This window comes from Choloepus didactylus, chromosome 10 (genome assembly GCF_015220235.1).
Source record: "Choloepus didactylus isolate mChoDid1 chromosome 10, mChoDid1.pri, whole genome shotgun sequence".
NCBI classification, from domain to species: domain Eukaryota; kingdom Metazoa; phylum Chordata; class Mammalia; order Pilosa; family Megalonychidae; genus Choloepus; species Choloepus didactylus.
The window spans coordinates 38,537,848-38,565,553 of record NC_051316.1 but is presented as its reverse complement, the minus strand read 5'-3'; the positions used below and the strand labels follow the sequence as shown (position 1 = coordinate 38,565,553).

General features: G+C 40.2%; 1 protein-coding gene across 2 annotated transcripts in view; it reads right to left on the bottom strand.

The window, feature by feature from the left end:
- GNA14 (G protein subunit alpha 14) overlaps positions 1-27,706 on the bottom strand; it is a 237,777-nt gene that overhangs the window by 189,085 nt on the left and 20,986 nt on the right. The window contains exon 1 of one of the 2 annotated variants that reach the window (XM_037798090.1): positions 1,455-1,469. The exons of the other annotated variant lie outside the window; for it this stretch is intronic. The gene's annotated coding sequence lies outside the window, so the exon portion shown is untranslated. Of the gene's footprint in view, positions 1-1,454; positions 1,470-27,706 lie in introns of those variants that run through there. 2 annotated transcript variants of the gene reach the window in all.

Below are 27,706 nucleotides of genomic sequence, written 5' to 3'. Positions count from 1 at the left end.
ATTAAAATCCTGGCCCTACCCTCTAGCTGTATGACCTTGGGTGTCTCGTTGGAAAGCTTTGTTTCTCACACATAAAGTGAAAATAATGAACATTATCGAACTCTACTTCACCCTTATCTTCTGTTAGTGAGATGCTTTAATTTATGTGACGCATGTAGCATTGTGATAGATAATACAGAAGCATAATGCCAGGCTCTCTCTGCTTTAAATGTACCTGTTAGAGTGGGCTGGGCCAGATTATTCTCCCATCTGGTAAATCCACTCTCTTGCTCAAAAACCTCCAGTGGCTCCCCATTCTGAGAGGATTAGGTTCAAATCTCCTGTTCTGGCATTCAAGATCCTCTGACTTGCTTTCCAAATAGATTTCCCAGAATGCCCCTCATGCACTCAATATTCCAACTTTTTGTGAACCACTTAAGTTTCTTGTTCATGTTGAAAATTTTCCTCTCAGCCTGGAGTGCTTGACTCCATCTCCTAACATTTAAGTCAGAGGTATAAACCAGTAACAGTGTGTATGTATTTGTGTGTGTATGCGTGTGTATGTTTACCTTTATAGGATCTTAGCTTATTTTTATTAGGTGTAAAATTGGGAGATTTTACCTAAAACAGATTTCTAGATTCTCAGGAACAATAAGATCTGGTCACATAGGGCCTACATTCCAAGGTGGCAACAATTGACTTTACCTGAATAGTGACCAAGCCTTTCTTCTCCAGTTTACCCCCATCACCACCACTCCCTATAGTCTGACACCAGCCTGCTTTACTTCCTTAGGTTACCTGTTTGGCTCTATTAAGGCATTTGAGTTTGCAACCCCTGATCTAAATCTTACCCATCCAACTGCAAATACTAACCCCTTCTTAAATTCTTCCTTGGTTCTCCTATATTAGAAATAATTTTTCTTCCTCTTTCAGTTCCCATGTCCGTATTTGTTACTGCACTTGCCACTGGTCTCCTTAGAGTATAATTCATGTTCTTGTTTTATTGCCCCTCCTGAAGTACAAGCCCCTTGAGACAGAACCTATGACTGGAGTATGCCTCATTCAGCACCAGACACAAGCAGGCATTTGAGAAATAATTTTAATCAAAAGAAAACCAGGTATGTAATCATGGGAAGACCATGTTTCACATGGCATGCAAATTTTTCTTCCTGGGCTGGACTAGGTGTCAATCATCAATTATTCCTCTTAGAAAAAGGCATTGGTGGGGTGGGGGTGGGGTCCACCAGCGAGGAAGAGGGAGTCTCATTTATAGCCCTGATGGCCAATTTCAAATTTTGTCCTAGCTTCATTTGCAGGGGAAAAAGACATCACTAAGTTCTTTAATGACAGATGTGCTATAAATTCTCTATTTACTTAGCTCTTTATTTTGGTCCATGTATTGTTACAGACATTATTCCACTTGAATCACATAAAAATCATGAGGTAAGCAAGACAGTGTAATTACCCCCAATTACCTAGGTGGAAGCTGAAGCTGTCCTCTGCATGAACAAAATACCCTCTTTTACGGCTCTTCACTTTTGAAGGCTGAAATGGATGCAAAGACCTTCCTGGGCACAACTGAGCAGTGAGTCTGCTCTGAAGTCAGGAGCTGGAAGGCAGGGGGTTAGGCTACATGACCTGGGCGCTGCTCCAGCTGTCACAGCACGTCCTGCAAGGAATCACTCTCTCTCTTTTCTACAGTCTCCTTTTAAATCATGCTGTTCAACTCCATATTGACTCTGCAGAGAAAGGGTGAAAAGCAAAACAAACCCAAGTCCAATCTGTACTTATTTTTTAAACCTTGCTTTAAAGTATTTTTTCCTCTTCCTCCCTAGCAAGCAAATGAAAAGATCTGATAATGCTGAAGCCACCTTATATTGTACAGTTAGCAGACCCACTTCCTTTTTGCCTGATGGCTCAGAATCTAAAAATCCAGACCTCATTTGCTGGGTTTCTCCATGGCAGGGGCTGAGGATGGGTGGGTGGGGGGTGAGACTGCATCACTGCACAGATGAAATACATTGGAAACAGTTGCAGAGAAAATGAAATAATTCAGCAGGAACATATTGGAGCAACAGACTCAAAAAGTCTTGGAGTATAGGGCTGGGAGTTTAGAGACTGGGGCAGCCCATTCCTTAATTCTAGGTTCATGTTTCTCCAGGGATACAGCTCTTCAGCTCCAAGGTGGAGATGGGTCTGCCCTGCCAAAGAAGGCAGGCCAGGCTTTCCGAGGTGCATCAGCACGCATCACAGTGGTGGGAGGGAAACTGAAGTTTCCACGGACCATCTCCTTTCTCTGACTCTCCAGATGGCCCGAAATAGGATAATAACTAAAGACAAATCCATATAGCCTGCTGGGTTCTGAAGAACTTGAACTAAGACTGCACTCAAAGCTATCAAGTTAATCAGTGTTGGTAAAATGTCTTTCTTTTCTATTCAATTTTGAAACTGGTCTCGCACACAATTTGAAAATGTATGGCTCTCACTGGTGTCTATAAAAGATGAAAGGGATGGAAGGACTCGCCAGCTGTAATGAGAAACCCTCTTCTGAATTATATTTGAGTTTGTAACTAGCGACCCTTTCTTAGACCAGAAGACCTGGCCTTGACCCTGCCAGATTTGCTCAAGTTTCAGGTCAGTGACGTGCCTTCCCCGTGAAGGAAGGAGAGCAGCCTGCAACGGGGAAGTCCGCCCCAGCTGCAAACAATTGTTTTTGCTTAAAGAAAGAAAATACTAATGTATTATAAGAACAAAGAATATCATGAGTCCCCTGGGAATAGGAAGTAAGTTACCCAAATTTTGTGTGTAAATATGGGGAATTAAACTAAGCCTTTGATTTTTGCCTCTCTCTGCCTGAAATACCATTTTGCAGAATTTCTACCATGTTTCAAAGCCCAGCTCAAAGGCTGCCCTTTGGAGAAAATCTCTGTCCAGAGGACAGGGAGAGCACTTCTGAACTATCAGAACTATCAGAACACTTTACTCCTTTACATCATAAACTGCCATGTTTCCCACATCTTACATATTTGCATTCTCCACACCACTTGGCATGGTCCACCGTGCATAGCTGAAGCTTGATGAATGCTAGTTAAATTAATACCTAGATTTATTTTTTGGCTTAGCTCACCCAGGACTTGAGAAGGATAAAGGAATGAATTGCACATGGCCATGTGCCTTCTCTACCCCAGACTGGCTATCACAGCTTCACAGGCACAGGGGAAGATCAATACATTCTTAGTGACAAATGCCATCCCTACTTCTTCTCAGCACTATTCATATTAATAATAACTATCATTTATAGAATGCTTTCCATGTACACTGTGCTACTGGTGATATACATACACCCCACGTTATGGGTTGACTTGCATCCCCCAAAAAGATATGTTGAAGCCCTAACCTCCAGTATCTCAGAATGTGACCTTATTTGGAAATATGGTTGCCACAGACGGAATTGGTTAATTTAAGACGAGGTCATACTGGAGTTGGGCAGACCCTTCATCGAGTGTGACTGGTGTCCTGATAAGAAGAGGGAAAGACAATGACAGAGGCTATGTGAGAGAAGACAGGTGAAGATGGAGGAGGCACAAGTTGGAGTGCTGCAGCTCCAAGCCAAGGACAGGTGACAAACACCAGAAGCTAGAACACGTCAGGCAGGTAGGACTTCCCCCTAGAAGTTTCAGATGGAACAAAGCCCTGCCAACACCTTGATTTCAGGTTTCAAGCCTCCAGAACTGTGAGACAATAACTTTCTGTTGTTTTATGTCCTCTAGTTTGTGGTACTCATAACAGCAGCCCTGAGAAACTAAGGCCCCCCATCTTATAGAAGACAAAACCAGCAGCTATTTAGTTTCTCTGAGCCTGAGATGCACAGTTAGGAAGGGATAGCACTGAGATTCGGGCTCGAAGCTGCAGCTTTTATCCAGCACCTCATACTCCTCCCTGCTGAACTGTTGTTCCTAATGCAAAATGCCAATTGTGTGATTATAAAACACTGCACTTCTCGTTTCCTGCTGCTCTTAACTAACCCACGCTATCACTTGACAGGCATGTGAATGTGCTATAGCAAAACTGTACCCCACGGGAGACAGGAAATGAATTTTACTGTGGCAAAATTCAAATTGCAATCATTTCGACAAGAGAGAGATAGGCAAAATACACTCAAGGCTTTTAGGGATATCTTCAAAAGACAAGCACCTCTTCACGGACCCAGCTAATTTTTCTTTTTTTAAACAAAGACAAGATAGCAGTCCTTTGGAAGAGTGACCAAACACAGCTATTGTTTATCCCCCAAGATGTGGGAAGTGGAGATGGCACATGGGGCCCCCTTAGGTCTTCAGGAAGGGTACTGTTATCTGCCCTACAGGCCTGGAGTTCATGAACACATTACTGCATATGAAAAATGAAACAAAACACGCAAATGCTTCTGAACATGAAAAGCCACTTTGTGTTCATCTGCATTATGACACACTTCTGAGTGCCAGCCTCACTTAGAGCCCATCATATAAAGACAGCTTCACTAAACAAATATCATTCACTGCATTAAGTATAAACATAAACGCAAGGACTGATAAAAAGATATTGTTTCCTTAATGAACTAAATTGAGCCACATTAATTAAAGTGATGATAAGGACTTGGAAAGCAGAGACGGTGTTTTACATTCATTTCTTTGTTTCCAGCCAGAGTCTAGCTGCATATAACTGCTTACATGAAATCACACAATTGATACTTGTTGACTGTTTTAAGGTAGGATTGGACATGGAGGCCTGATTAGGACATTGTAAAGGCTCCCTCTGAACAAAGGCTCTTGCTCTGCCTCTTTGCCCCTCCCCCCAGCATCCTACTGAGTGCTTCTGACACTGTAGTATGATACGCAGCAGATTAAACGTTGGCTAGGGTACAGTTCATGTGGCGATATGGGACAGGAATAGGAATAAGAGATTAAGCTGATCCCAAAATATTCCAAAAGGGAGAAAAAAAAGTTTGGACATTTTACTACCTTATTTCAAGCCTTCAATTTCAAATCTGCTTAAATTTGTTGAATGACGATTTTATAGCTCTTGCTAACACTTCATTGAATTGGTCCACATTCCTCAGGAATTCAATCCATCAGAGAGAACCTGAGGATCAAAACATCTTGTCCAATATGATTGGGCATGGGGATGTCAGTTTTGTGTTTTCAAAACTCAGTTTTGTCTTTAAAGTTACACACTATACATTCAATGCCATTTAGTTACAGCCATTTCTGCTAAATCCACTCATCTGTGCTCCAGAGAAATTCAGGCTGTGAAACCAGGAGGGTTTTACATGGTACAAATGTGGGTAGGATGTTTGGTTCCTCAAAAGTTTATTTTTCTGAACCGTCTTCTTCAGTAAGTTTCTTAAAGGTTGGTCTTGCCTGGTGTTCCCTCCTCTGTGCTATTCATGGTTGAGTTTTCCCCTGGGATGCAGAAAAATTAAATGTCTGATAAAATTCTCTCTTTCAATTTTCTCCAACAAATATTTCTATTAAAAAAAAAAAACTTTTGAACACATGGATCCTCTTTTGTCTATACTGAAACCTGGCTGCTATATGACTTAGCTCGTTTAGTCACTTTGTGTTAATTTAGCAATATTTCGTGAGATTGGGCAAAGAATTCTCTCTTCTAGGGGCTCTATCACTGATAGAGTTTGAAAGTGACAAGGATGTTCCTGACTAAGCAATCCTTGTAACCCTTCAGTGCCTGAAGTTGTAGTTATTCCTATACATTAATCTCCCCATCTAGACTGTACATCCTCAGAGCTGTTTTTGGATACCCCTTGTATCTCTTACAGCACCTCATGTATCACCTCATGGATAATGCCTCCTGACCAATAACACTTCTGAGTAAATATAAGATGTAGCTATGCCTCAAATCCAGGAAGCCCAAGGATTTCTGGGCATATATTTGGAGATTCCCTTGCTCCTGAGACTCAGGTAAAAAGCAAGGAGCCAAGATTAAAACCACTCTTCACAGAGTTCTGATTAACTCCTGATCCAACCATGAATGCAATGTAAAACACCAAGGGCTCTAGGCAAAGGGCCAAGAGGAGTTCCATCCCTCTGGCTGCATGTATGTTGAGCATGCTGCTTTAGCAAGTGGTCTCCAGGGTTCTGCTGTTTAAGTGAAAAGCATCAGGGTAGATACTAAGACCGAAGGACCACTTCATTCAACACGACATTCATTCATTACTTATTTGTTGAGTATCTATTCACATCTAAATAATAAACCAAGAGCTGGGGATATACAAATGAGTAACATGGTCCTGACTTCAAGGGATCACAGTCCATTAGGGGTGACTGACAGATAAATACCTATTAACCGATGTAAGAAATATGAAAATCAATGGGCGCACCAAGTACTACAAGCATCAGAGAAGGAAATGATTCAGTTGAGACTGTGAGGAAATTTTTCACAGAGTAATTAATATGAGAGTTAAGCTTTGCAAAAATGAATGGGATTTTTTTTTTTTTTTTTTTTTTTTTTTTAACAATAAGGAAATGGTATTCTAGACAGTGGGAAACAGCATTAGCAAAAATAGGAGCACACCTGGAACAATAAGATGTTAATTATTATTAACATCTTGGTTTGAGTTTATTCATCGGTTAATTGGGTCACTAGGTCAAGTGAAACCCATGGAAGAAAAATTCAGAGAACAGAGAAGTTATAAATAGAGGAAGGAGAAAGGCGAGGTCCCCTCTGCTGGGGTATTGACCATCCTTCCAAGGGACTATGGGTTGTTTGCACTCTACACATGGGGCAGTAAGCAGGGTTTTACCCTTTGCTCCCCAGACCATGTGCCCTGGGGTGAGGCTGTGCCCTCTCGCTTCCATACCCACAGGGGGTACCATTTTCTTATCCATTTGTTCTAAGGGAGAACCATTTTAATTCAAAGGCACTCTGAAGGTAATTGCAGTTCTGTTGGCAAACAAAATTTGATAGACATGCAGAAAACAGAGGTGAGGTGGGACAAGGCCATCAGTTTTCTCATTTAGATAAGCCTTGGCCTGAGAGCTCAGGTTCGGCAGCCCCAGGGAGCTCATGTGGTCAAGCACAGAAATACTGGAGGATCGCGTGCTGGTCCATCAGCTGACAGGTGTCATCAGGCCTCCTTCCATCTAAGACATATCTTCTCGTGAGACATCCCTTCTGTCACCCAGCACACCAAGTTACATCATGGTTCAAGATTACAGGTGTCCCTCTCCCAGGACATGGTGGCTAGTGACAGAAATGAGGAAAATTAAACTTTAAGATCTAGGAAACTATTCACAACAACCAAAACAGGAAAATAATTCAAATGTCCATCAATGGATGAATAGATAAACAAAATGTGGTCTACAGATAATAATGGAATATTAGTCAGTCATAAAAGGATTAAAGTAATAACTGCTCTAATAAAGAAAAAGGAAATTATTGGGAAAACGAGAAATTTGAATAAGGTCTGTAGATTAGTTCATCATGTTTTATCGACACTATTGTATCAATTTCCTGACTTTGATAATTGTACTGCGGTTATGTAAGATTTTAACATTAGTAGAATTTGAATGAAGGGAACTAGGAACTCTCTGCACTGTTTTAGCTAAATTTCTCTAAGTCTAAAATTATTTCAAAATAAAAAGTTAAATGAAAAAAAAAAGGAATGAAGTACTGGTACATGCTACAATGTGGATGAACCCCAAAAACATTATGCTAAATGAAAGGAGCCAGACACAAAAAGCAACATACCGTATCATTCCATTTACATGAAATATCCAGAATAGGCAAATCCATAGATAAGAAAGCCTTACAAACAACAAGTTTAGGAATTTAGATTTCCCAGTATTCACAAATTGGAAAAACACATATTCGTGTAACAACAGGGCTTCATTCTACATAGAAAAATACATTCTTCTTATGAGTAAGCAGCACTGCAGAAAGAGGAGATCGGATGAAAATGAAATGAGGTTAGGAAGAGAAAAAAAAAAAAAGGACATCCTGATCAGTGATTAGATACTATTAGATATCAAAGTAGCCTATAGGATCTCTATCAGAAAAAGAATATATAAGCCACCTTCTGCCTAGGGCAACTTGTGTCTGACGACTAGAAATGTCCCACAGCCCATGATGCAGACCCCAGACCATACCTACTTGTATTATTAGGATCGAGTCCCAACCCTTCTGGAGTCTCCAGGGAAAGCAGGAGGAACCCAGCAGGAACTCGAGCACCACCCTGGGTCTGGCTTCTTAAATGGGGGAAGACATAAGACACTCAGAGCTGAGCAAATGAAGGCAAGGCGTTCACAGATAAGATGTGATGGGAGCCTCTGATGCCTGCCTCCTGGTTGGAAGAACTACATTCTTTAGATGATACTGATGGCTTCTTAAGCCCTCCACTCCTTGGTAACACAGTTTCACTTAAATGTTTTCCAGGATCACAGACCAATCTGCTTTTTCCCAGTGACTCCTCTATCAGGGTTGCAAATTGACAGTCTGGCAATTAAACCAAATCTGCAGGCATGTTTTGCTCAGCACAGCACTGTGTTTTAGATTTATTTGGTTCTGCGCATCTTTCAACAGGATCCCTTTTCTTTGGCCTGCCTTCTTCACCATTGCTCCTCCTCCTCATCAAACATACAGCTTCTCTCCTGTTTATATTTGGCCTCTCGCCCCATAAATGATACGGTCTGAAAAAATGAATGAGCACTGCATTTGATCACTGCCTGCCATAAAGTGTGACTCATGCTCCCAGACTTTGTGCCACTGAGGTTCAAGTTTGGATCTTTTTTGAAGTCATTGAAATCACTCCCCTTTATGCCAATTCTCTGCAATCTCTTCACAGTACAATCTAATTTTGTTTTTTGCCAAAGTGGACAAAACACATAGTAATAACTCATTCAAGATTCCCTGACCCCATAGCAAATGCAACTGCCTGTGAGTTTCAATGAATGGTGTAAAAGAAAATCTTACCGTTAAGTAAATACCCAAACCCATTCTGTGCTGGGTATAGGGCTACTCTGTCCACTAGGCTGTTACCTGTTATCCCTCCCAGAAGACACCTGGGAGAGACCCACTCTGTAACATTTATGCAGGATCTCTGTTCCCATACTCAACAACCAGCAAAATTCTCCCTTCCTCTCCAGCATGGACCACAATCTTTTTGTGCTCTCTCTACAAGAAAACTATGCTCCTAGTGTGAATGTCCTTCCCTTTTGTTACTTGTAAACATTGGATTTATGGCTTCTTCCTTAACACTCAAACTACACTCAGAACTTTCCCAATTTAAGGAACTTTGTCAGGGCCAGCCTCCAGAGTGTGCAACCTGTGCAATCACATGGGGCCCTGCGCTTAGAGGGCCCAGTGCTTGGTATAACGCTCTGCTGTTGCCATCTTGAAATTCTTAATTTTTGCACGAGGCACTCCACATTTTCATTTTGCACTGCAAATTATATAGCCAGTCCTGAACTTTATTTAACCTGCCATTCAACTCATAAAAGTCCCACTTGTCCTAGATTATATTTCCTCATCGCCAACACTTTATTGCCCTCTTTAAAGTAGGGCAAACATCTGGTCACGTCAGGCTCCCGAAAAATCAGCGGTTCTCAAAGTCTGGTGCACAAAGCTCTTCATGGCAACTCGCAGGCTCATGCAAATATGTGCCACGTGGGCACACTTATATTTTTCTTCCATGCATAATTATGCTTCTATTAAAACCAGACATCACCTCATTCTGTTCAAAAGAAATGCCCTTCCATTTGGCTATAGCATTGTGATAGATTTTGTGTGTGGAAAATGGAAAGCAGGTGGGGTTGGAAAGTTTGGATCTGTTGACGACAAATGTCTCAGAGCCAGTGGTGTAGACCCCAAACCATACCTACCTGTGTCATCAGGAATGCATGCCGGCTCTCATACAGTCTCCAGGGGAAGCAGGAAACACTCAGTAGGAACTCAAGTACTGCCCCAAGTCTGCACTTCTTAAACTGGAGAAGAGAAACCCATGGGCGGCCAGCAGTGTGCTGGGGTATACAAAACCACAGGGAAAATGCCCAGAGAGTCAATCCCACTGCAAGTAATTAATCTAGAACTTTATTTTAACATGGGAATATTTTTATTTTAAAGCATAATGTAAAATCCTCATTTAACATTTGTAAATATAAGACTTCAGGGGTTTCCTGCTGAGATACCATTGCTTGAGTTTATACCCCAAATGCCCAGGGTTTCCCCTTCATTCTCCTCACTGTTAAGGATGCTTTGATGAGAAGGTTTAAAATGTTCTGCTTTGCTATGTCCAAAACCACAGGCAAATATGACAGGGTCTCATAGCATGAGGAGCCTATTCTTTGTATGTAGAGGAAAGCAAGTATCTGGTAGAGGTGAAAGTTCCCAAGACCCTATAAAGCTGTCAGCATTTCAAAGGTTGAAATTGAGCCTCTCTTGTTTGACGACAGTTCCAAGTGAAGGTCCAAAATCATTGCAGTACAGTGGGAAGCAGGGTTGACCATAAACCTCGCACACATTGTCACTAATCCTCCGGGTGAATATGGCTACATGGTCAACAGGATGAGCTGACCCTTTCTTAAGTCTACATTTCCATGGCTACAGCCTGAAAACAAGGCAAGATAAACTCCATCTGGCTTCCCTCTCATTGCTGACCGCCTGGCAGTCTCCTCTCAGTTCTCACCAAGGAAGCAGAATGGCATGGAAGCAAAAATATACCACCCAAAGCGCAAAAGTCCAGGCTCAAGTCACGGTTCCAACACTGACTTGTTGTATCTGAGATTCTGCAAATGCAAAATGGAAATAATACCTGCCCTGACTATCGATGGGGTCATTATGAGGACCAAATTAAATCATGGAAAGTATACTATATAGACTATAAGATGCTATCAATTATTATATCATTCTTTCTTCCCTTCTTGCTTATTTCAGCATCATTCAACAATATAATCCTCTCATATTTGCAGTGAAAATCCATCCTTGGGTGCCCACATTTTCTTACCACCCTAGTGTCATCTCACAGGAATTCACTACAGTTTACAAGCAAATGCTTCATCTTCCAAACACTGATGAGATTCACATCTGAATTTTAAACTCTTTGTCATTGTGATCCTGGACACCTTGTTTAAAAGTCACTTTAACTTGGTACTTAACCCTATAAAATGATCTAAATACCTCAACATTAATTTTTTCAACATTAATGTTTTAATTGAAGTATTTAAATATGAAAATCCAGCTGGGCTATGGTGACTAAGAGAAGCCTCGCTTCTTTATTGTTCACAAATTTGTCAAAATTTCTAAGCAAGACCCCATTGTAGACCTCAGCTATGCTGACCAGAGAGATTATCAGTCCTGGGGTGGAAGTACGAGCACAGGGAACTCATTACCTCAAGCTACAAGTGCTTAGAATAAGATGTCAATTTAGAGTTGATATTCCATACCCCAATTTTTTTTCCTCACTCCTGAACAAATTTTTGTTTTCTGAGAAGGCCTGGTTGTACTTTCTGCCATGTGCTTGACTCCCAAATGATCCCTAGATCCTCATAATTCACACCTCCTGTATTTGAGCGAGTTGGAGTGGCTTCTGTTCCTTGCAACTAGAGCAACCCTTCTGAAAACCATCATGAGTTTCAACTGGCAATGGAGGAAACTAAAGGTTCCAGAGATAAATGATTGGCCCGACGTTCCTTAGTAATAACCACACTCCAGATTTAAAAATGCCTGGTTCCCTCCCTTTCTAGTAAAAAAGCTTTTCATTCCACAAATTCTGCAACTGGAGATAAGGCTTAAAAATCAATAGCCCTGGTAAACAAGATGTATTGACTTAAGTTCATGCTAACCTGTAAATGCACAGCAATGTTGGCTTTCCTGAAAGCAGGGGTGAGCAAGCAGCAAAGGGATGGGGGCACAAGTCCATGGCTCTAGTGAGGGAAAGAATGGATAGAGGGTGAAAGGGTTGTAGAAGTAAAGGCTGGAAACCCCTGATAATTCAAAGAGGAAGGTCAACCTAGCAAGCAGTTTAAGACTCACTGAGATTTCTCTTCTTTCATATACCCAGATGTCTATATTTTGAGGCACAATAAGTTCCTGTGATTTCCTCAGAGGACTAGCAGAGACCTTCAGAGACTAGAGTCATCGACTGAATCTTCTTTCCCTCCCTCCCTCCATCCCTTTCTTCCTTCCTTCCAGCTTGCTCAAGGAAAGAGTCTAAGCAAGAATGTTCACATCACATAATAGTCACTGACTGCTATGTGAATGTTAATTTGACTCAAGACCTAGCATAATGTCTGGCAAAAAGAAATTTCCTATAAGCCTTTATGGAACTGTCCAAGAAGCTAAGACCCTTGTTTTCTGGTGACATTTCTCATGCATCTTTGTGCCATAGAGAAGGATCAAAGGAGAACTGTTGCATGAATGCTGCTATGAGATCTGCTCCCTGTCATTAACCATAGATGAAATGTAGCTGGTGAAGACTCTTCCAGCAAGAAAGAAGACCAGAATCATTGGGAAGAATCACACCATGCTGGAAGCCAAAGAGCTTTAGTTCTAGTTCTGATTCTCTCCTACTTAGCAAGTTCTTCCCTTTGTCCCAGGAACATCAGCTTGAAATAAAGTTAAATTCTATGATTTCTAAATTGCTTTCAAATTCTACAATCCTATTATGAACAGCATTATTATTCTACTCCAAAACAAAACTAGGTAAAAGACTACCCATTGGCAAGAAGCAGTTCTTGAGAAGTTTAATATATTTCGTGTTGAGAGACATCTCCCTTTCCTATTAGCTGGGGTGGGAGGGATTCAAGCAATGAAGAAATTCAGGAAATGTTTGCCAGAGTAAGAGGAACTAGATTCTTAGGGAGGCTGCCGTGAAATGAAAGATACCATGTAAGTGCTTCACTTTCACTGGTGTCCAAAAGGAAGAAAACGGTTCTGTCCTTTTAAGGACTTGACCTAGGAGAAGGCAATCTAGTTTGATCTGGAAAATCTGCCATCAATTAAAAATTATTGTTTTCTAAAATGGGGAGAAAAAGCTGTCTCTCACTAAAAAAACAAAGCTGAGGGAATAAATTTTTCAGTTACCAGAATAGTAAACCTCATTCTTAATAAATCTTTTTATCTTTTAAGTGCAAGTATTTACAAATTTCTTTGAAGTCAAGCAACATTTCTCACATTTCTCCCTACAAATCCATTAAGTTAGTTGTTATTTTTGGAACAACTAATGAACATTATCCTGTGATTACACACAGCCAGAATCTCAATCACTTGGATTCTTTTTCATTAATATGTATAGACCCCTTCTTTTCTGGAGGTAAATGGCCAGTATCAATCATTAAAACAAGTCAAATTAATATCAAGAGTGAGAGCCCTATTTTCAGGTGCTGTCTCATGCATATTGGTATACCCCACCATGTCATAGCAAGGTTCAAAAGAGATTTATTATAAAAATGCCACCATTAAGTGGACTATAAAGGGCTCAATTAGTTGCAGTTCACAAAGGAACAGCTTTCCTAGTAGATGTTGTGAATGCAAAAATGCTGTATAGCCTTAAAAGCTTCAAACTCCCTATACCTTTGTTTTTTTAATCTGGAAAATAATGGATTTGGATTGAATGATTTGAGATTCTATTGAGTTTCAGCAGTCTATGATAATAAAAGAAAGGGCAGATTACCACAGAGATAGAGTATAAGAATTTCTAGTTTATCACTAGCTCATATAGAAAAGAGATAAGTAACACAGAAAAGGCACAAGTAAGAAATCAGAATAATAAGATGGCAGAAAGAGAATAAAAAAGTGATTGCTGATGAATACTGAAATACAAGCTGCCATTAATCAATGAGCAGAGAGAAAGGCTGGATGGAGCCACTATTTAAGACAGATGAATCAAGTAAGCATATGTGAGAGCCAGGGGTGGCCTAGTGAAGATCTTTGAGGAGAGCTTGTCAGGTCAAATCTGTTCAGATATTTCTAATGTACAGTAACATCATCCGAGAGATGAAGCAATCAATCAGATTGTCACTAATAATAATATAAATTAAAAATAGCTCTCTTTATTGAACAGTTACAATATACCAGAAGCTATGCTAAAGATATATGTGTATGTGTGCTCTTATTTTACAAATAAGGAAATAAGTGGAGTCCCAAAGAAGTTACTTATCAAGGATCACAAAGATAGGAATCAACAGTTGGAATGTGGACACCAAAAATTTAGCTAATCCAGAAGGGTGGGTAGCTCCAAACACAATCTGTATCTAGCAAGCCTTCTCATGCTCCTTGAGGCTACAACCAGGCAAAATGTTTAAATAAATAAATGAACAAAAAAAGAGAGCACATACCAAAAACTAAAATGCAAACAAATAAAAGGACACCAGAGGAAATGAGAGCCAGCAAAGACTCACTCATTCATGGGCTAACCTAGTAGATCATGAACTATGAGAAAAATCCCACCATAGTATAGGATGTGCTTGTAATCCGCAACTAAATGGCTCCCAACACTTTATCTCAACTCTTTGCCAAAAGCTGCATCATTAAGAGATTTAATCCCGTTGGAAAACATGTTGGAAATGAGAGAACATATTCATTAAGGATTAGCTGCTATTTCTTCCACGCTTAAGGGAACAAACAGAAGCTAGTAATGTATCTATTTAGGCAATGAGAGTGGCAAAAAGGCTACTGTTATACTTCCTTGGAAATAGAGTATATTAGTCAAAGCAGGATAGGCTCTGTTGCAGTAGCAAATAAATCCCCACATCTCATGACTTAAAACAATGAAAGTTTATTTTTTATTTGCTCGACCTAAAGTCCAATGTGAGCAGATGTTCCTGGTCAGACAGCTTCCCTTGGAGTGGTGACTCAGGCACAAGGCACGGTCCATCTTATAGCTCTGCCGTCTCTTAACAGATGGCCTCAAAGGTGACCACAGAAGGAGGTGAGGAGGTTTGTGCATTGGGCCAGGCCTCAGTGGAGCATATCACTTCTGCCCACATTCCAATGACCAGAACTAGACATACATCCCGTCTATCTCATTTTCTCCGTCACACAGGGTGCGGGGGCCTCTGGGTCAGAGCCCCATGTCCAGTGATTGCAGTGTATTTCCTCAGTAAATCTTGGGTCCCATGCAGCTTAATTTTAACACTGTGTCCCAGTAAAAGAAACGCAGTGAGGCAACTAACACATACTTAATTCTCCAGTTCTTTCTTAGTGTCTACCAAATGCTAAAGGGGAAGTGTATTCTTAATTCTCAGAAAGTATCCTTGAAATGTTCTCTCATTATCACTGAACCTCTTAATATCTTTCATACAGAGAGTAAATTTCCCTGGAACTCCCCTAGTCTCAAAACTCCCTTAAAAAAAATCTCTGACATCCAGCCCCAAGACTCCTCTCTTTCTTTCCATTCCCACCTCAGTTCTATATCATAGATCAACTCAGCCTCCCTCACTTCGCTTCCTAAGCATTTTCTCTGCATCATACACTGCCTAGTTCTGCCCCATGGAGAGCCTACAGGTTGAATGTTTTCCTCAAAGAAATTGTCAGGGGGGTGGTAGATTGCAAATACTCCTACTCAAAATTTACTGTAAATGCCAGAAGCATGTAAAGCAGCAGAAGCCAATGTGCCTCCTAAAGGGTTATGAAGTGGGAAAGACTAGGATCTTTAAAAGTTTAATTTAACCACAAACACTCTTCTCTTTATCAATCTTGTTCTTCTCTGTAAAGACACTTCTTGGCCCAGAGACAATTTTCAATTGCCCGTGGGATAAAGGCAAATGGCTTAAAAGTAGTACTATCCATAGAACCTTCACACATTAAGAAATGTAACCAGCACCTTAATTCCCTGAGTCTCCAAATTAGCCATCAGCCCTTCAGAGGAGAAAAAGACTCTCCTGGTGCCTCTCAGATGTTATCACAAATTAACTGGAATGTCAGGAATTTTTTAAAGGAAAATCAATCTTAAGGGGACATTTATTTATAGACAAGAATATCTGAAATGCCTTATCTCTTCTTCTACGTAGGTAACACCTATCTGGCAAGGTCCTGCTCAGTTCCCACCACCTCCAGAAAAACTTTTCTAAGCCCCAGCCCTCAGGACACAGCACTTTGGGCTCTCCTCTCACCTGGCACTCAGCATGTGCTTTCTCGTGCTGGGAATCACCATTCAATGCTTGTGTCTCCTCTGAGGGTGCCCCTGCAGAGCAGGCTGGCCAAGCCGGAGCTGAACCCACACTCAAGTCCCGGGGCTTTTTTTTCTTTCAGTGCCTGCTTGTCATCATATACAGTACTGTACTTAAAATAGCCTGGCTCAACATTTGTGATTTAAAAAAAAAACAACAAAAATAAATAAATATATATGGAGACACATATGTACACATACACACACATTTATTTGAATAATGAGTGAGAAAGAATTCACCACATGCAAGTCTTCACTTTGCATGTAAGCCTTTGAAGTACTGTGGAATCATTAGTTCTTTTGTTTTTGTTTGTTTGTTTGTTTTTAGTTTTTTGGTAATCAGAGAGAGCCGAAAAGACAAAAGACAGCATGAAGTAAAATAAAGAAAAAAACATAGTTTCTTTTTTCCTTACAGTAAATCAAGTATTTCATGTCTTCATCTTGGCGCCACTGTTTATGGTATAACTGTAGAGCCTATCTGAAATCTCACAGTCACTGGCAACAGATAATGTGGAAGTCTCCAACCTGTAGTGCTTATGATGAGATATAAATACAGCATGTAAGACCTTGTCAACTGATACACTGGCTACTATAAAACATTTTGTGCATTGTTCACAGAATGTTGGAATAGAGTGGAACCATAATTCATGCAAGAGATCAAGGACATCAACGTTCCAGTTTATTTGAAAGTGACTGGCTCATGAAGGCTACTCTTCCTGACTTCGTGTGGCTTGGGCATGGCCTATCCATGGGTAGAACCAAGAGAGATACTCAGAAGCTTTAACAATGTGTATGGAGTGGGCACGAACAGTGACCAATCAGAACAGATGCTGGCTGCAGGGGCTGGAACAGAGCCAGGGGAGGGATTAACTCTTAGTATCTAACTAGAGGGAAGTCTGAGTCCTGAGGGCTGGGTTAGCAGCAGAGAGAAAGGGTGCCCAGGACAGTGGCTATTTACCAACTATCATAGGAATATTTCAAAATTGATCACCTAGCCCAGGTGTGCTTAGGCTCACTAGCTGATGACTAGCCCTGGGTACAGCTCTTTTCCAAGCAGAGTACAGAGATCTTTTAGCAGTGAAGGAAAAATGTTTCTTTCTGCTAAATCATGACCCCTGGTCCTGTCACTTACATCACTTCCCAAAGCTAAATGTCATCAAGGCCTCATCCTCATCCTGGGAAAAAAAAAATTAGAGACAGTGCTCAAAAGAAACTCACCTCCAGCTGTCTCACCACAAACACCCCTCTCCAAGTATCTAAGATGAAGATGTGAACTCAAATAGACTTATCAATCTGAAAATGTCTAAAAACAGAACTGCGATTTCTTGTCCCCACCAACCCAACCCCACTGCAGCCCTCAAAACGCATTTCCCCCTCACTCTCACCCATTTCATTAAATGTCACCACTATTGGCCCAGTTGCTCAAGCCAAAACCCCCAGTGGGCATCTTGACTCTGTCCTCATATATGCCTAGGACATCTATCAATTCATTCAATCAGCTCTACACATCTAACCAATTCACCAAACTCCATAATTCCTATGCTAATCCAAGTCACCATGACAGGTCACCTAGATGACTACATGTAGTGCCTCTTAACTAGATCTTCCTGCCCCTCCTCTTACCTAAATGCAGTCTATTCAGCCTCCACCAATTAGAGTTGTCTTTTTAAAAAGACAATCAGATCACTTTGTTAAATGGAATAAAATGGGTGTGCCAGGAGAAACCCATTTCTGAGAAAGGCTTTTCCAGAAGACAAAAACAATTGACCTGCAGGGGTTTTCCAAGAAAATGGAACACACCCTAAAGGGTGTGATAAAACTAGTTTAGGTCAAGTAGAAACAGTTTATCAGAATGGACAGGCATAACCTAGTAATCAACATATATCTGCTCCCCACTTGGTAAGACCCCTTTATGTAAAACAGAAATTAATGCTCTATATGTGCTTCCTCTTTCCATGCCCTCAGTGGAACTCCCTTCCCCTTTCTGAACGGGATGTTGCCCAATACATGACTCAGTCATAAATAACATGAAAAGTTGTTCTTTTATCACCTCCCTCTTCCATTCATTACTCTTCTTTGCTTCCCATAGCATTTAAATTGAACCCAAGGCCCAGTCCTGATCAAAATTGTAGAGTGAGATGCCTCAGGGCTGTGTCACCAACACAGAAGCTTTGATCAACCACCAAGAAAACATCTTTCTCAAAGCTCTAGAAAACAGTTACAGGCTGCAGTAAAGAGGGTGAGCACTGAATCAAGAAAAATGCTACTTACTCTCCAACCCCTCCCTGACCCATATTCTCGGTGCGATCCCCAGTCCTGATTCTGGAGGGAGCAGAGTAACCCTTGTGTACATGCCAGGAACATGTATATCTGGCCCAATCTGTCTGGTGATGGCCTGAGGGACTCTCTGTGCCAGAACTTGCCCCGCCTGTGGAAGGCAGCTCACTGAGCTCTCCCTACAGAACACTGTGGGAGAGTAGTCAAGTGGCTGCCCAGGGAAAGTGATACAGAGCAGTGCCCAGGACTATAAGGAAACTGTTTTCTAGGGAAGAGGGGACATTCATATCCATGTCAATGGGGAAATTCCCAGGGCCACATGTACATCACCAAGACAATATGCATGTGCACAAAGGATAAGGGTGACCATCATACTCTGGCCTTGAGCTAATCTCTGAACTCATTATATGGATAAGTTCTGAAGAAGAACTCTCATATTAGGTCAATCTGCAAAGATTGGGAGAAGCATTTTCTTTTCCTTTGTTTGTTTGTTTTGTTTTTGTTAGCTCATGGAATTCTAGGAATGCTCTGCCATAACACTAGCTGGATACAAGCTTAAGGAACAGACACCTCCGAGTCTAAATTCCAGCAATAACACATTAAAATATTACAATGTACAGGTTTTAACAGAAAATTACAAAACATCAAAACAAAACAAAACAGGAAGTGATGGCTCCAGTAAAGGAAAAAATTAATGCATTGGATACCATCAGTGAAGAGGATCAGACCTGGGACACAACAGACAAAGACTTTTTATGTTATAAAAATAAAATAATTATATGCTCAAGGAACTAAAGGAAAACATGGACAAAGAACTAAAGGAAATCAGGAAAATAATAGATGAACACAAAGACAATATCAATAGAAAGATAGAAATTATGCAAATAAACCAAACAGAGCTAAAGACCACAGTAACAAAAATTAAAAATTCCATAGAAGGTTTCAACAGCAGATTGGAGCTGGCAGAAGAAAGATCAGTGAACTTGAAGAAAAGACAACTGAAATCATCCAGATGGACAGACTGGTAGATAGCTGGATAGAATGGTACAGTAAATGTGACAAAATGTCTTTAATCGGTGGCTCTGGTATCTGGGGTATAGGGATATATTAGAGTTCTCTGAATAGGGTTTGTATTAATTTTGCACTGTTCTATAAGTTTGAAAATATTTTAAACAAAAAGTTTAAACTTAAAAAAAAATTGAAATCCAAACTCCTACCTCTCCAACCATGCTTCCTGTCATCCCCTCACTCACTTGCAAACATAATTCCTTCTTGCTCTTCCTCAAACCCATGAAGCCCATATCTACCCCAGGCTTGTTTCGCTAGCCTAGCATGTGCTCTCACTCCCTGCTACACTCCTTTCTGGGTATGCATATGGCTTGTCCCATCTCTCATTATAATCTCCCCTCAACTGTCACCTCCTCAGAGAGGTCTTCCTATTGAAATTAGATCCACCCACTGCCCAGGTCTCCAATCTGTACTCTCCCACCCCTTATCCTGCTTTATTTTTCCTCAGAGTGCTTACTATAACCTAAAATCAAACTACCCATCTATTTATTGTCACATAACAGTGTAAGCACCATAAGGGCAGAGACTTTGACTCGTTCTCTTCTGGTTCCAGAGGCCTGGAGGCGCACCTTGCCCATAGTAAGCTCTTGGATATCTGTTGAAGGAATAATTGCATTTTTTTCACCCACTAAACTTTCTGAAAATCCTTCTTTGGTATGCACACACTATCTTGACACCACATTGCCTCTGTGATTCTCAAAGAATCATTTCGTTGTTGAATTCTTATCTTGGAATGCGTTCTCCATGCTATTTAAGCAGGGAAGAAACTAATAATTTCATGTTTAAACCATTTAAGGAGTATAGGTGCTCCCAGCCATGGATTCCTAGAATTTCAGAGCTGAGGTTTTAGTGAACACCCATCCCTATAGTCCCATTTTCCAATACCTCTCAAAGTTGCAGAGCTGTACCATCCCACAGGGCAACCACTAGCCACAAATGCCTATTGAGCCCTTGAAATGTGACTAGTCTGAACTGAGACGTACTTTAAGTGCAAAATATTTATCTCCTTGATAAATTTTATTATTGATATATGTTGAATGACCGTATTTTGATATATTGTGTTAAATAAAATATATCATTAAAATTAATTTCACCTGCTTCTTTTTTACTTATTTAAATATGGCTACTTTAAAATTTGAAACCACATGTGGGGCTCACATTTGCAGTTCACATTTTATTTCTATTGTACAGCACTGGATTGAAGAGATTAAATTACTTGCTCAAAGCCCCACTACACTGTAACTGAAGATCCAGGAGCACACACCAGGTTCCTGTCTCCACTCAGACTTCTTCCCACTTCCCAGGCCAGCCGGGATTCCCTACAGTGGGTTCTTAACGAGGGGCAGTAGAGGGAGTGGTGTAAGGAGTCTCTTGAGACAAACTTTCCGGCCAATCAAATCCCAGCTCCACACTTGGTAGTGTGTGACTTTGGGCAGGTTATCTCATCTTTCTTTGCTTCATTTTCCTCATCAGTAAAATGGGTATAGTATATCATGTATCTCAATTACTCGTTGTAAGGATTAAATTAATTAATTGATTATGAAATCTTTGGAATGGTATCTGGCATACAGTCAGTGCTTATTTGTTTACTGCTATTATGATTATGATTAAAGGTTCATATGCTTTAAAGTAAATTGAAGGCTAAAAGATTTTCAGCTAATGACTAAAGAGTGTTAATTCAGGAGTTATTTTTTTGTCAATAGACAGTTCTATAATCAGAAATTCCTGTCCCTGTCAAACCTGTTCCTATCCACTAAGAGTACTGCACATGTAAAGTCTCATATTACAAGAAAATTCAAACACTTACCGTAAGAGGACAAAGGATTAGGAAGAACTCTACTTCTGCCATTTATTACCAAGGCAAACAGCAACCAGACTCTACTTCCTCAGCTACAATGGACAGATACACTATACACACAAACACTCACACACATGCACACACAAACACACACACAGTCAGCTTCTGCCTTGAACGATCAAGACCAAATAGGCCTCCCCTGTGATTGAAGGGTTACCACGGAAACTCAGGGCTGGAAGACTTTCAAGATTGCTGAGTCTCCTCATTACCATTGAGGATCCCCAGTGATTCTGTGACTTGCCCAAGGCCAAGCACAAATTAGAAGTCACACTGGAACTTAACCAAAGATTTCTAACTGCTCCACATGGCTGTAGACAACACGCAACTTTTTCAGGTAGTTGAATGTTTAAAAGGATAAAAGGGAAAAGCAATTCATTAAACAGATAAAGCAGCAAGTATAATAAGGAACGTCTGGAATTCTGGAAAAAGTACAAATTAGAAATAATATTTCTAAGTATAGTTCTAGTGGAAATCATAATTTAATTAATGTGTGCTTCAAGTTACCCTGTCATCATAATAATAAACAAAAACTTTTTTTTTTAACCAACATGATTTTCCTTAAAGAGAAAGATGATTTTAAAAGGAAATTTCAGATGCTCAAAATGAACACTTTTACTAAACAAATGAAAATACTTTTCTTGGTTAATAAGTTTCTGGCCATTTCCTGGTTTGTGCCAAGATATAACTACATTTTAGATAGAATTGGTTTAATTATTCTAATGAAAAGTCAAATTGTTATGTAAGTGCTAACTGATTACAAATTATCTGGTTAGTGAGTGGGGGTGAGGGGGCACATCCTAGTTGATAGACACTACCTTCAGTGTCCAACCATACCCTGAAGCTCTTAGGTCAAATAAACCGAAGCTGCCTTCTCATTTCCTCTGCCTGCCCCAGCCCCTATCAAATTAACCTATTAGGAAAAGGAAGTCTTTACTTCCTCATTACCCTAATTGAATAGCAATTTGAAAATGGTCAGGGAAAATTCAAGCCGCTTTCTCATGCTTGAGCTACTTACAGACAGTCTACAATTCCACAGAGCCAAATACAAAAGCAGAGAGAGGATATTAAAAGAGGGGATTCAGTTAACTTTTAGACATTTTAGAACAAAGAAGGAGCATTTAAACCCAAATAATTGATTTGAAGGCTGCCAGCTGGAGGAGTTTCCATAGGCTTATGGTTTGTGAATAGGACTTTATACCTAATTCAGTCTATTCTATTTTGTTCTTTGATGCATCCTTTTAATAGCTTAATGTTTCTATTGAAAGGGAAGAAACACATGTAAATAACATCAAACTGATGTGTTCAAACACTGGATACCCAAAGCAGAATATAGACAAGCATTAAGAAATGACCTTGTGTCTCTCATTTCATGAATATGAGATCTAAGTTTTTCTTCTTTACTTTAAAGTTAAGTGACAGTAAAAGCCCTCTACCATAGGTTTTACCCTTGGGAAGACGGTTGCTGCAAAGGAGAGGCTAGGCCTCCCTATAATTGTGCCTAAGAGCCTCCTCCCGAATGCCTCTTTGTTGCTCAGATGTGGCCCTCTCTCTCTAGCTAAGCCAACTTGAAAGGTGAAATCACTGCCCTCCCCACTACGTGGGATCAGACACCCAGGGGAGTGAATCTCCCTGGCAACGTGGAATATGACTCCCGGGGAGGAATGTAGACCTGGCATCGTGGGACAGAGAACATCTTCTTGACCAAAAGGGGGATGTGAATGGAAATGAAATAAGCTTCAGTGGCAGAAAGATTCCAAAAGGAGCCGAGAGGTCACTCTGGTGGGCACTCTTATGCACAATTTAGACAACCCTTTTTAGGTTCTAAAGAATTGGGGTAGCTGGCGGTGGATACCTGAAACTGTCAAACTACAACCCAGAACCCATGAATTTCGAAGACAATTGTATAAAAATGTAGCTTATGAGGGGTGACAATGGGATTGGGAAAGCCATAAGGACCATACTCCACTTTGTCTAGTTTATGGATAGATGAGTAGAAAAATAGGAGAAGGAAACAAACAGACAAAGGTACCCAGTGTTCGTTTCTACTTCAATTGCTCTTTTTCACTTTAATTATTATTCTTGTTATTTGTGTGTGTGTGCTAATGAAGGTGTCAGGGATTGGTTTAGGTGATGAATGTACAACTATGTAATGGTACTGTGAACAATCGAATGTATGATTTGTTTTGTATGACTGTGTGGTATGTGAATATATCTCAATAAAATGAAGGGGAAAAAAAAAAAGAAACGATGGCCATAAGACAGCTAAAAAAGCTTAGGGTGTAGAATCTCTTCAATGCAAATTAGGTAGTACAGAAACGAGTTCCCATTACAGGTGAGAGTGGACACGAAACCCAATCAATTCAAAGTAGGTGATTAAACGTTGGGAAAAAAAGGTGGGGGTGGGGGGTGGGATTGAAATAAAGAAATAAGTGATGCTTTACTTGCACGAAAATGTGTGGGCTTGAAAAATCATCTTAGTTTTTAGCCAAGATTGTAAATCTGCCCCTCTTTGTTACAGATTGAATTTTGCAAGCCCCAGAAGGTGAAGGAATAAGAATAAGTAAATCAAACATAAAATAATAATACTCAAGTTAAATCTGAGAACAGTATAATAAAAAGACTCAGTATTGAGTTTTTCTGATGCTGTTATTTATGGAATTTGAATCTGATATTAAGTAATCTATTAGAGCTGTGATAAATTTACAGCAGTTAGAATATACTGTGATTATTTTATCTGATTACACTTAGAAACAGAATTTGAATGTTTAAGAGAATACTATTATTTACTCTCTAACTTTAGATTTATTAGAGTCACTTAAATGCTTAGCTTTTGCTTGCCAGCTTTGTCAGGGGTTTGAAATGTTTGAAGCCACTCAGACTTTTGAAGTGTGTAAAAGTGGTTTAAAATGTTCAAGGAAATTTAATAATTTAATTCACTGATTTAATAAGTGGAGTTAACTTAGTAGAGAACTGAACACTAATCAAAGGGTAAGTGAAATGGTTACTTTTATACACAAATTACTAGTTTTATTGAAAATTAAAGGCTTAAGAAAACTAGATTTTTATTTTGTTCAGCTTTAATAAATTTAACATCAATTTAAACATGCAGTACCAAGTGTTTCTTTTGTCACAGAAAAGCCTCTACCAAATATTTGAAAAGTCAGTTGCAGAAAAACAGGCAAGTATCTGGTAAACCCTGTGCTGTTGGTGATGGTGGGAGAAATGAGGATGAGAGACTAGGGGAGCTTCAGAGCCTACTGCCCACCTGCTGGCCAAAAACATCATCCTAGGGCCTTCCCCCACATTTGAGTCTTTATTTTTCTGCCTTAGATGTGTGCACAATTAGGAAAGAACTCCCAGATATGGTATTGAGTATTAAAAGGCTAGGTGCAAAACAGAATGTAGAATATTTTATTAGCTATAACACCAGTTCAGCTGCTATTTAAAAAGGATCCAGTCATACAGAGTTAAGAGCAATATGACAGCTTCACAGTATCCTTTCTATCTTGCTGCTTTGCAATCCTTGACACCTTTGCTAAAGCTGCCGGAATGCAGAAATGGCTTTTATAAAGGGGGTTCATTAGGTTACAAATGTACAGTTCTAAGGCCATGAAAATGTTCAAATTAAGGCATCAACAAGAGGATACCTTCACTGAGGAAAAGCCGATGGTGTCTGGGGTGCCTCTGTCACGTGGGAAAGCACATGGCCAGAGTCTGCTGGGCCTCTCCCATGATTAACTTCTGGTTTCCATTGCCTTCTCCAAAATGTCCCTGGGCTTCTGTCTTAGTTTCTCTCTCTCAGCTCCTGTGTGTTCTTGTCTGTTTCTCTCTAAGAGTCTGGGAGTCCCCTCTTAGCTTCCCAGGGGCAAACTCTGGATTTCATCTCCTAGCTTCTCTCCTCATTCTGGGTTCAATGGCTATCACCAGAATGTCTCTGGGCATTTTCTCTCTAATCATCTGTCTCTCTCAGCTTCCCCTAGCTTCTGAGTCTGTGTTGGCTCTCAGCTCTCTTAAGGACTCCAGTAAACCAATAAAGACCCACCCTGAATGGGTGGGTCACATCTCTATGGAAACAACCTAATCCAAAGGTCCCACCCACAATATGTCTGCCCCTACAAGATTGCATTAAAGAACATGGCTTTTTTTATTTTTTTTTTTGCTATTTTTTATTCAATTTTATTGAGATATATTCACACACCATAAAATCTTCAAAAGTGTAGAATAAATTGTGCACAGTACCATCATATACTTGTGCATTCATCACCCCAATCTATTCTTTGAATATATTTCTTGTACCAGAAAAAGTGAAAATAAGAATAAAAAAAGTAAAGAATACCCAAAACACCTCTTTCACACCCTATTTTTAATTTAGCTTTTGTCCCCATTATTCTACTCATCCAACCATAAACTGGATAAAGGGAATGTGATATATAAGGCTTTCACAAGCACACTATCACCTCTTGTAAGCTACATTGTTATACAATCAAGAGTCAAGGCTACTTTGTTGCAGTTTGAGAGAGTCAGGTATTTACTTCTAGCTATTCCAAAGCATTGAAACAAAAAAGGGATATCTATATAGTGAATAAGAATGCCTACCAGAGTGCCTTCTCAACTCCATTTGGAATCTCTAAGCCACTGAAACATTATTTTATTGCATTTTGCATTCCCCATTTTGTTCAAGGAGAGGTTCTCAATCCCACAATGTAAGGGCCAGATTTATCACCAGGAGTCACATCCTGCAATGCCAGGGAGATTTACACCCCTGGGAGTCAGATCCCACATAAGGGGGATGGCAGTAGGCTCAACTGCTGAGTTGACTTAGCTAGAGAGAGAGAGAGAGAGAGAGAGAGAGAGAGAAAGCCACATCTGAGCAACAAAGAGGTACTCAGGGGGTGCCTTTAAGAAGCCTGTTACTACAAAGAGGAAGATAGGCCTGCTTATAATTGTGCCTAGAAGTCTCCCCTGAATCCCTCTTTCTTGCTCAGATGTGACCTTCCCCCTCTAACTAAGTCACCCTGGCAGGTGATCTCACAATTTCTTTTTATTTTGCCTTTTTTTGCCCCCTATCTCCTCTCCACCAGGCTGACTGTTCCCAGATTCTCCAATGTCTGGTCTCAGTTTACCTATGGTTGGAGTTTTTTTCAGCAGTGTGAGTGTGTTAATCAGTTCTGCAACTGCAGTGCTCCCTCCTGGTTCCCAGCACTGATGGCCCCTCCTCACAAAACCAGCAGCAAAACCATCTGTTATGCTTGGCAGGAAGGGACATGGGCCCCTAGTCATGCAAACTTATAGATTTTGCTGATCTCATCAGCTCCACACATTCATGAGTATTGTATGAACTAGGTCCAAACTCAATTTCATTGCAGTGTCTGGTCCACAAAATTCCTGGCTATCTACCAACAGAACATGGCTTTTTATGGGATACATAACAGAGTCAAACCAGCACAACATCCTACCTCCATCTCTTGGTAAAATATGGCCACTCAAACTCCCACTACTAAGTCAGAATGCTTCGCCAAAAGGCAAGAAAGCCTCCTTTCCTTTTAAAGTCATAACTCAGAAACTGTATCACCACTATTTGCATCCCATGAGCTCTAACATAGTCCCAGGGCCACTCCTAGCAGCACGTCAAGGTGGGAAATACAGTCTTTAGCTGAGCATCCATGTGTTCAGACAAAACGTCCAGTATTACAGAAGAAACAGAGAACACGTAGTGGGGAGACAGCCAGAAGTCTCTGCCATAAACATGCTGCCTTTTATGTTCAAAAAAAAAAAAAAAAAAAAAGGATAAACTATATTGAGAGTAATTGAGAGTATCATATTTGTGCATAAAGAAAATCTGAAAGCTTAAGAAACAACATAAGATGCATACAATAAATCATTGGCTCTAGAACACTGGTCCACAGTTAAGTGTAATATCTAATGAATATCTAATGAAGTTTTCATTAGTCCAAGAGTGAAATTTTAAAAAGGACAAATAGTGAGTTAGTTACAAATTTAGGTTTTTCAATTTAAATTATTATCCTTTCTTAAGAATAAGGCCTCTTTCTACTCTTTGAAGTTAAGCTGTCCTTTGTTTTATGTGATAATGTTGATACCAAACAGCAGTATATTTACTCATTCAACAATTACTTATTGAACACCCAGGCACTCTGAGCCAGACACTCAACAAGATGCTGTGGATTTGCTGGTAACGATAGCTCCTACAACCACAGAATATGGAGTCTAGCAGGGAAGCCAGATGGCAAATACAGTATCAAAAACAAAGTTTCAAACTAGAATAAGCACTACTTTTAAAAAGAAATGTAAAAGGTGCTACAGGAGAATATTTTGGGAGTACTTAATTTGGATTAGGGAGTCACTGAAGT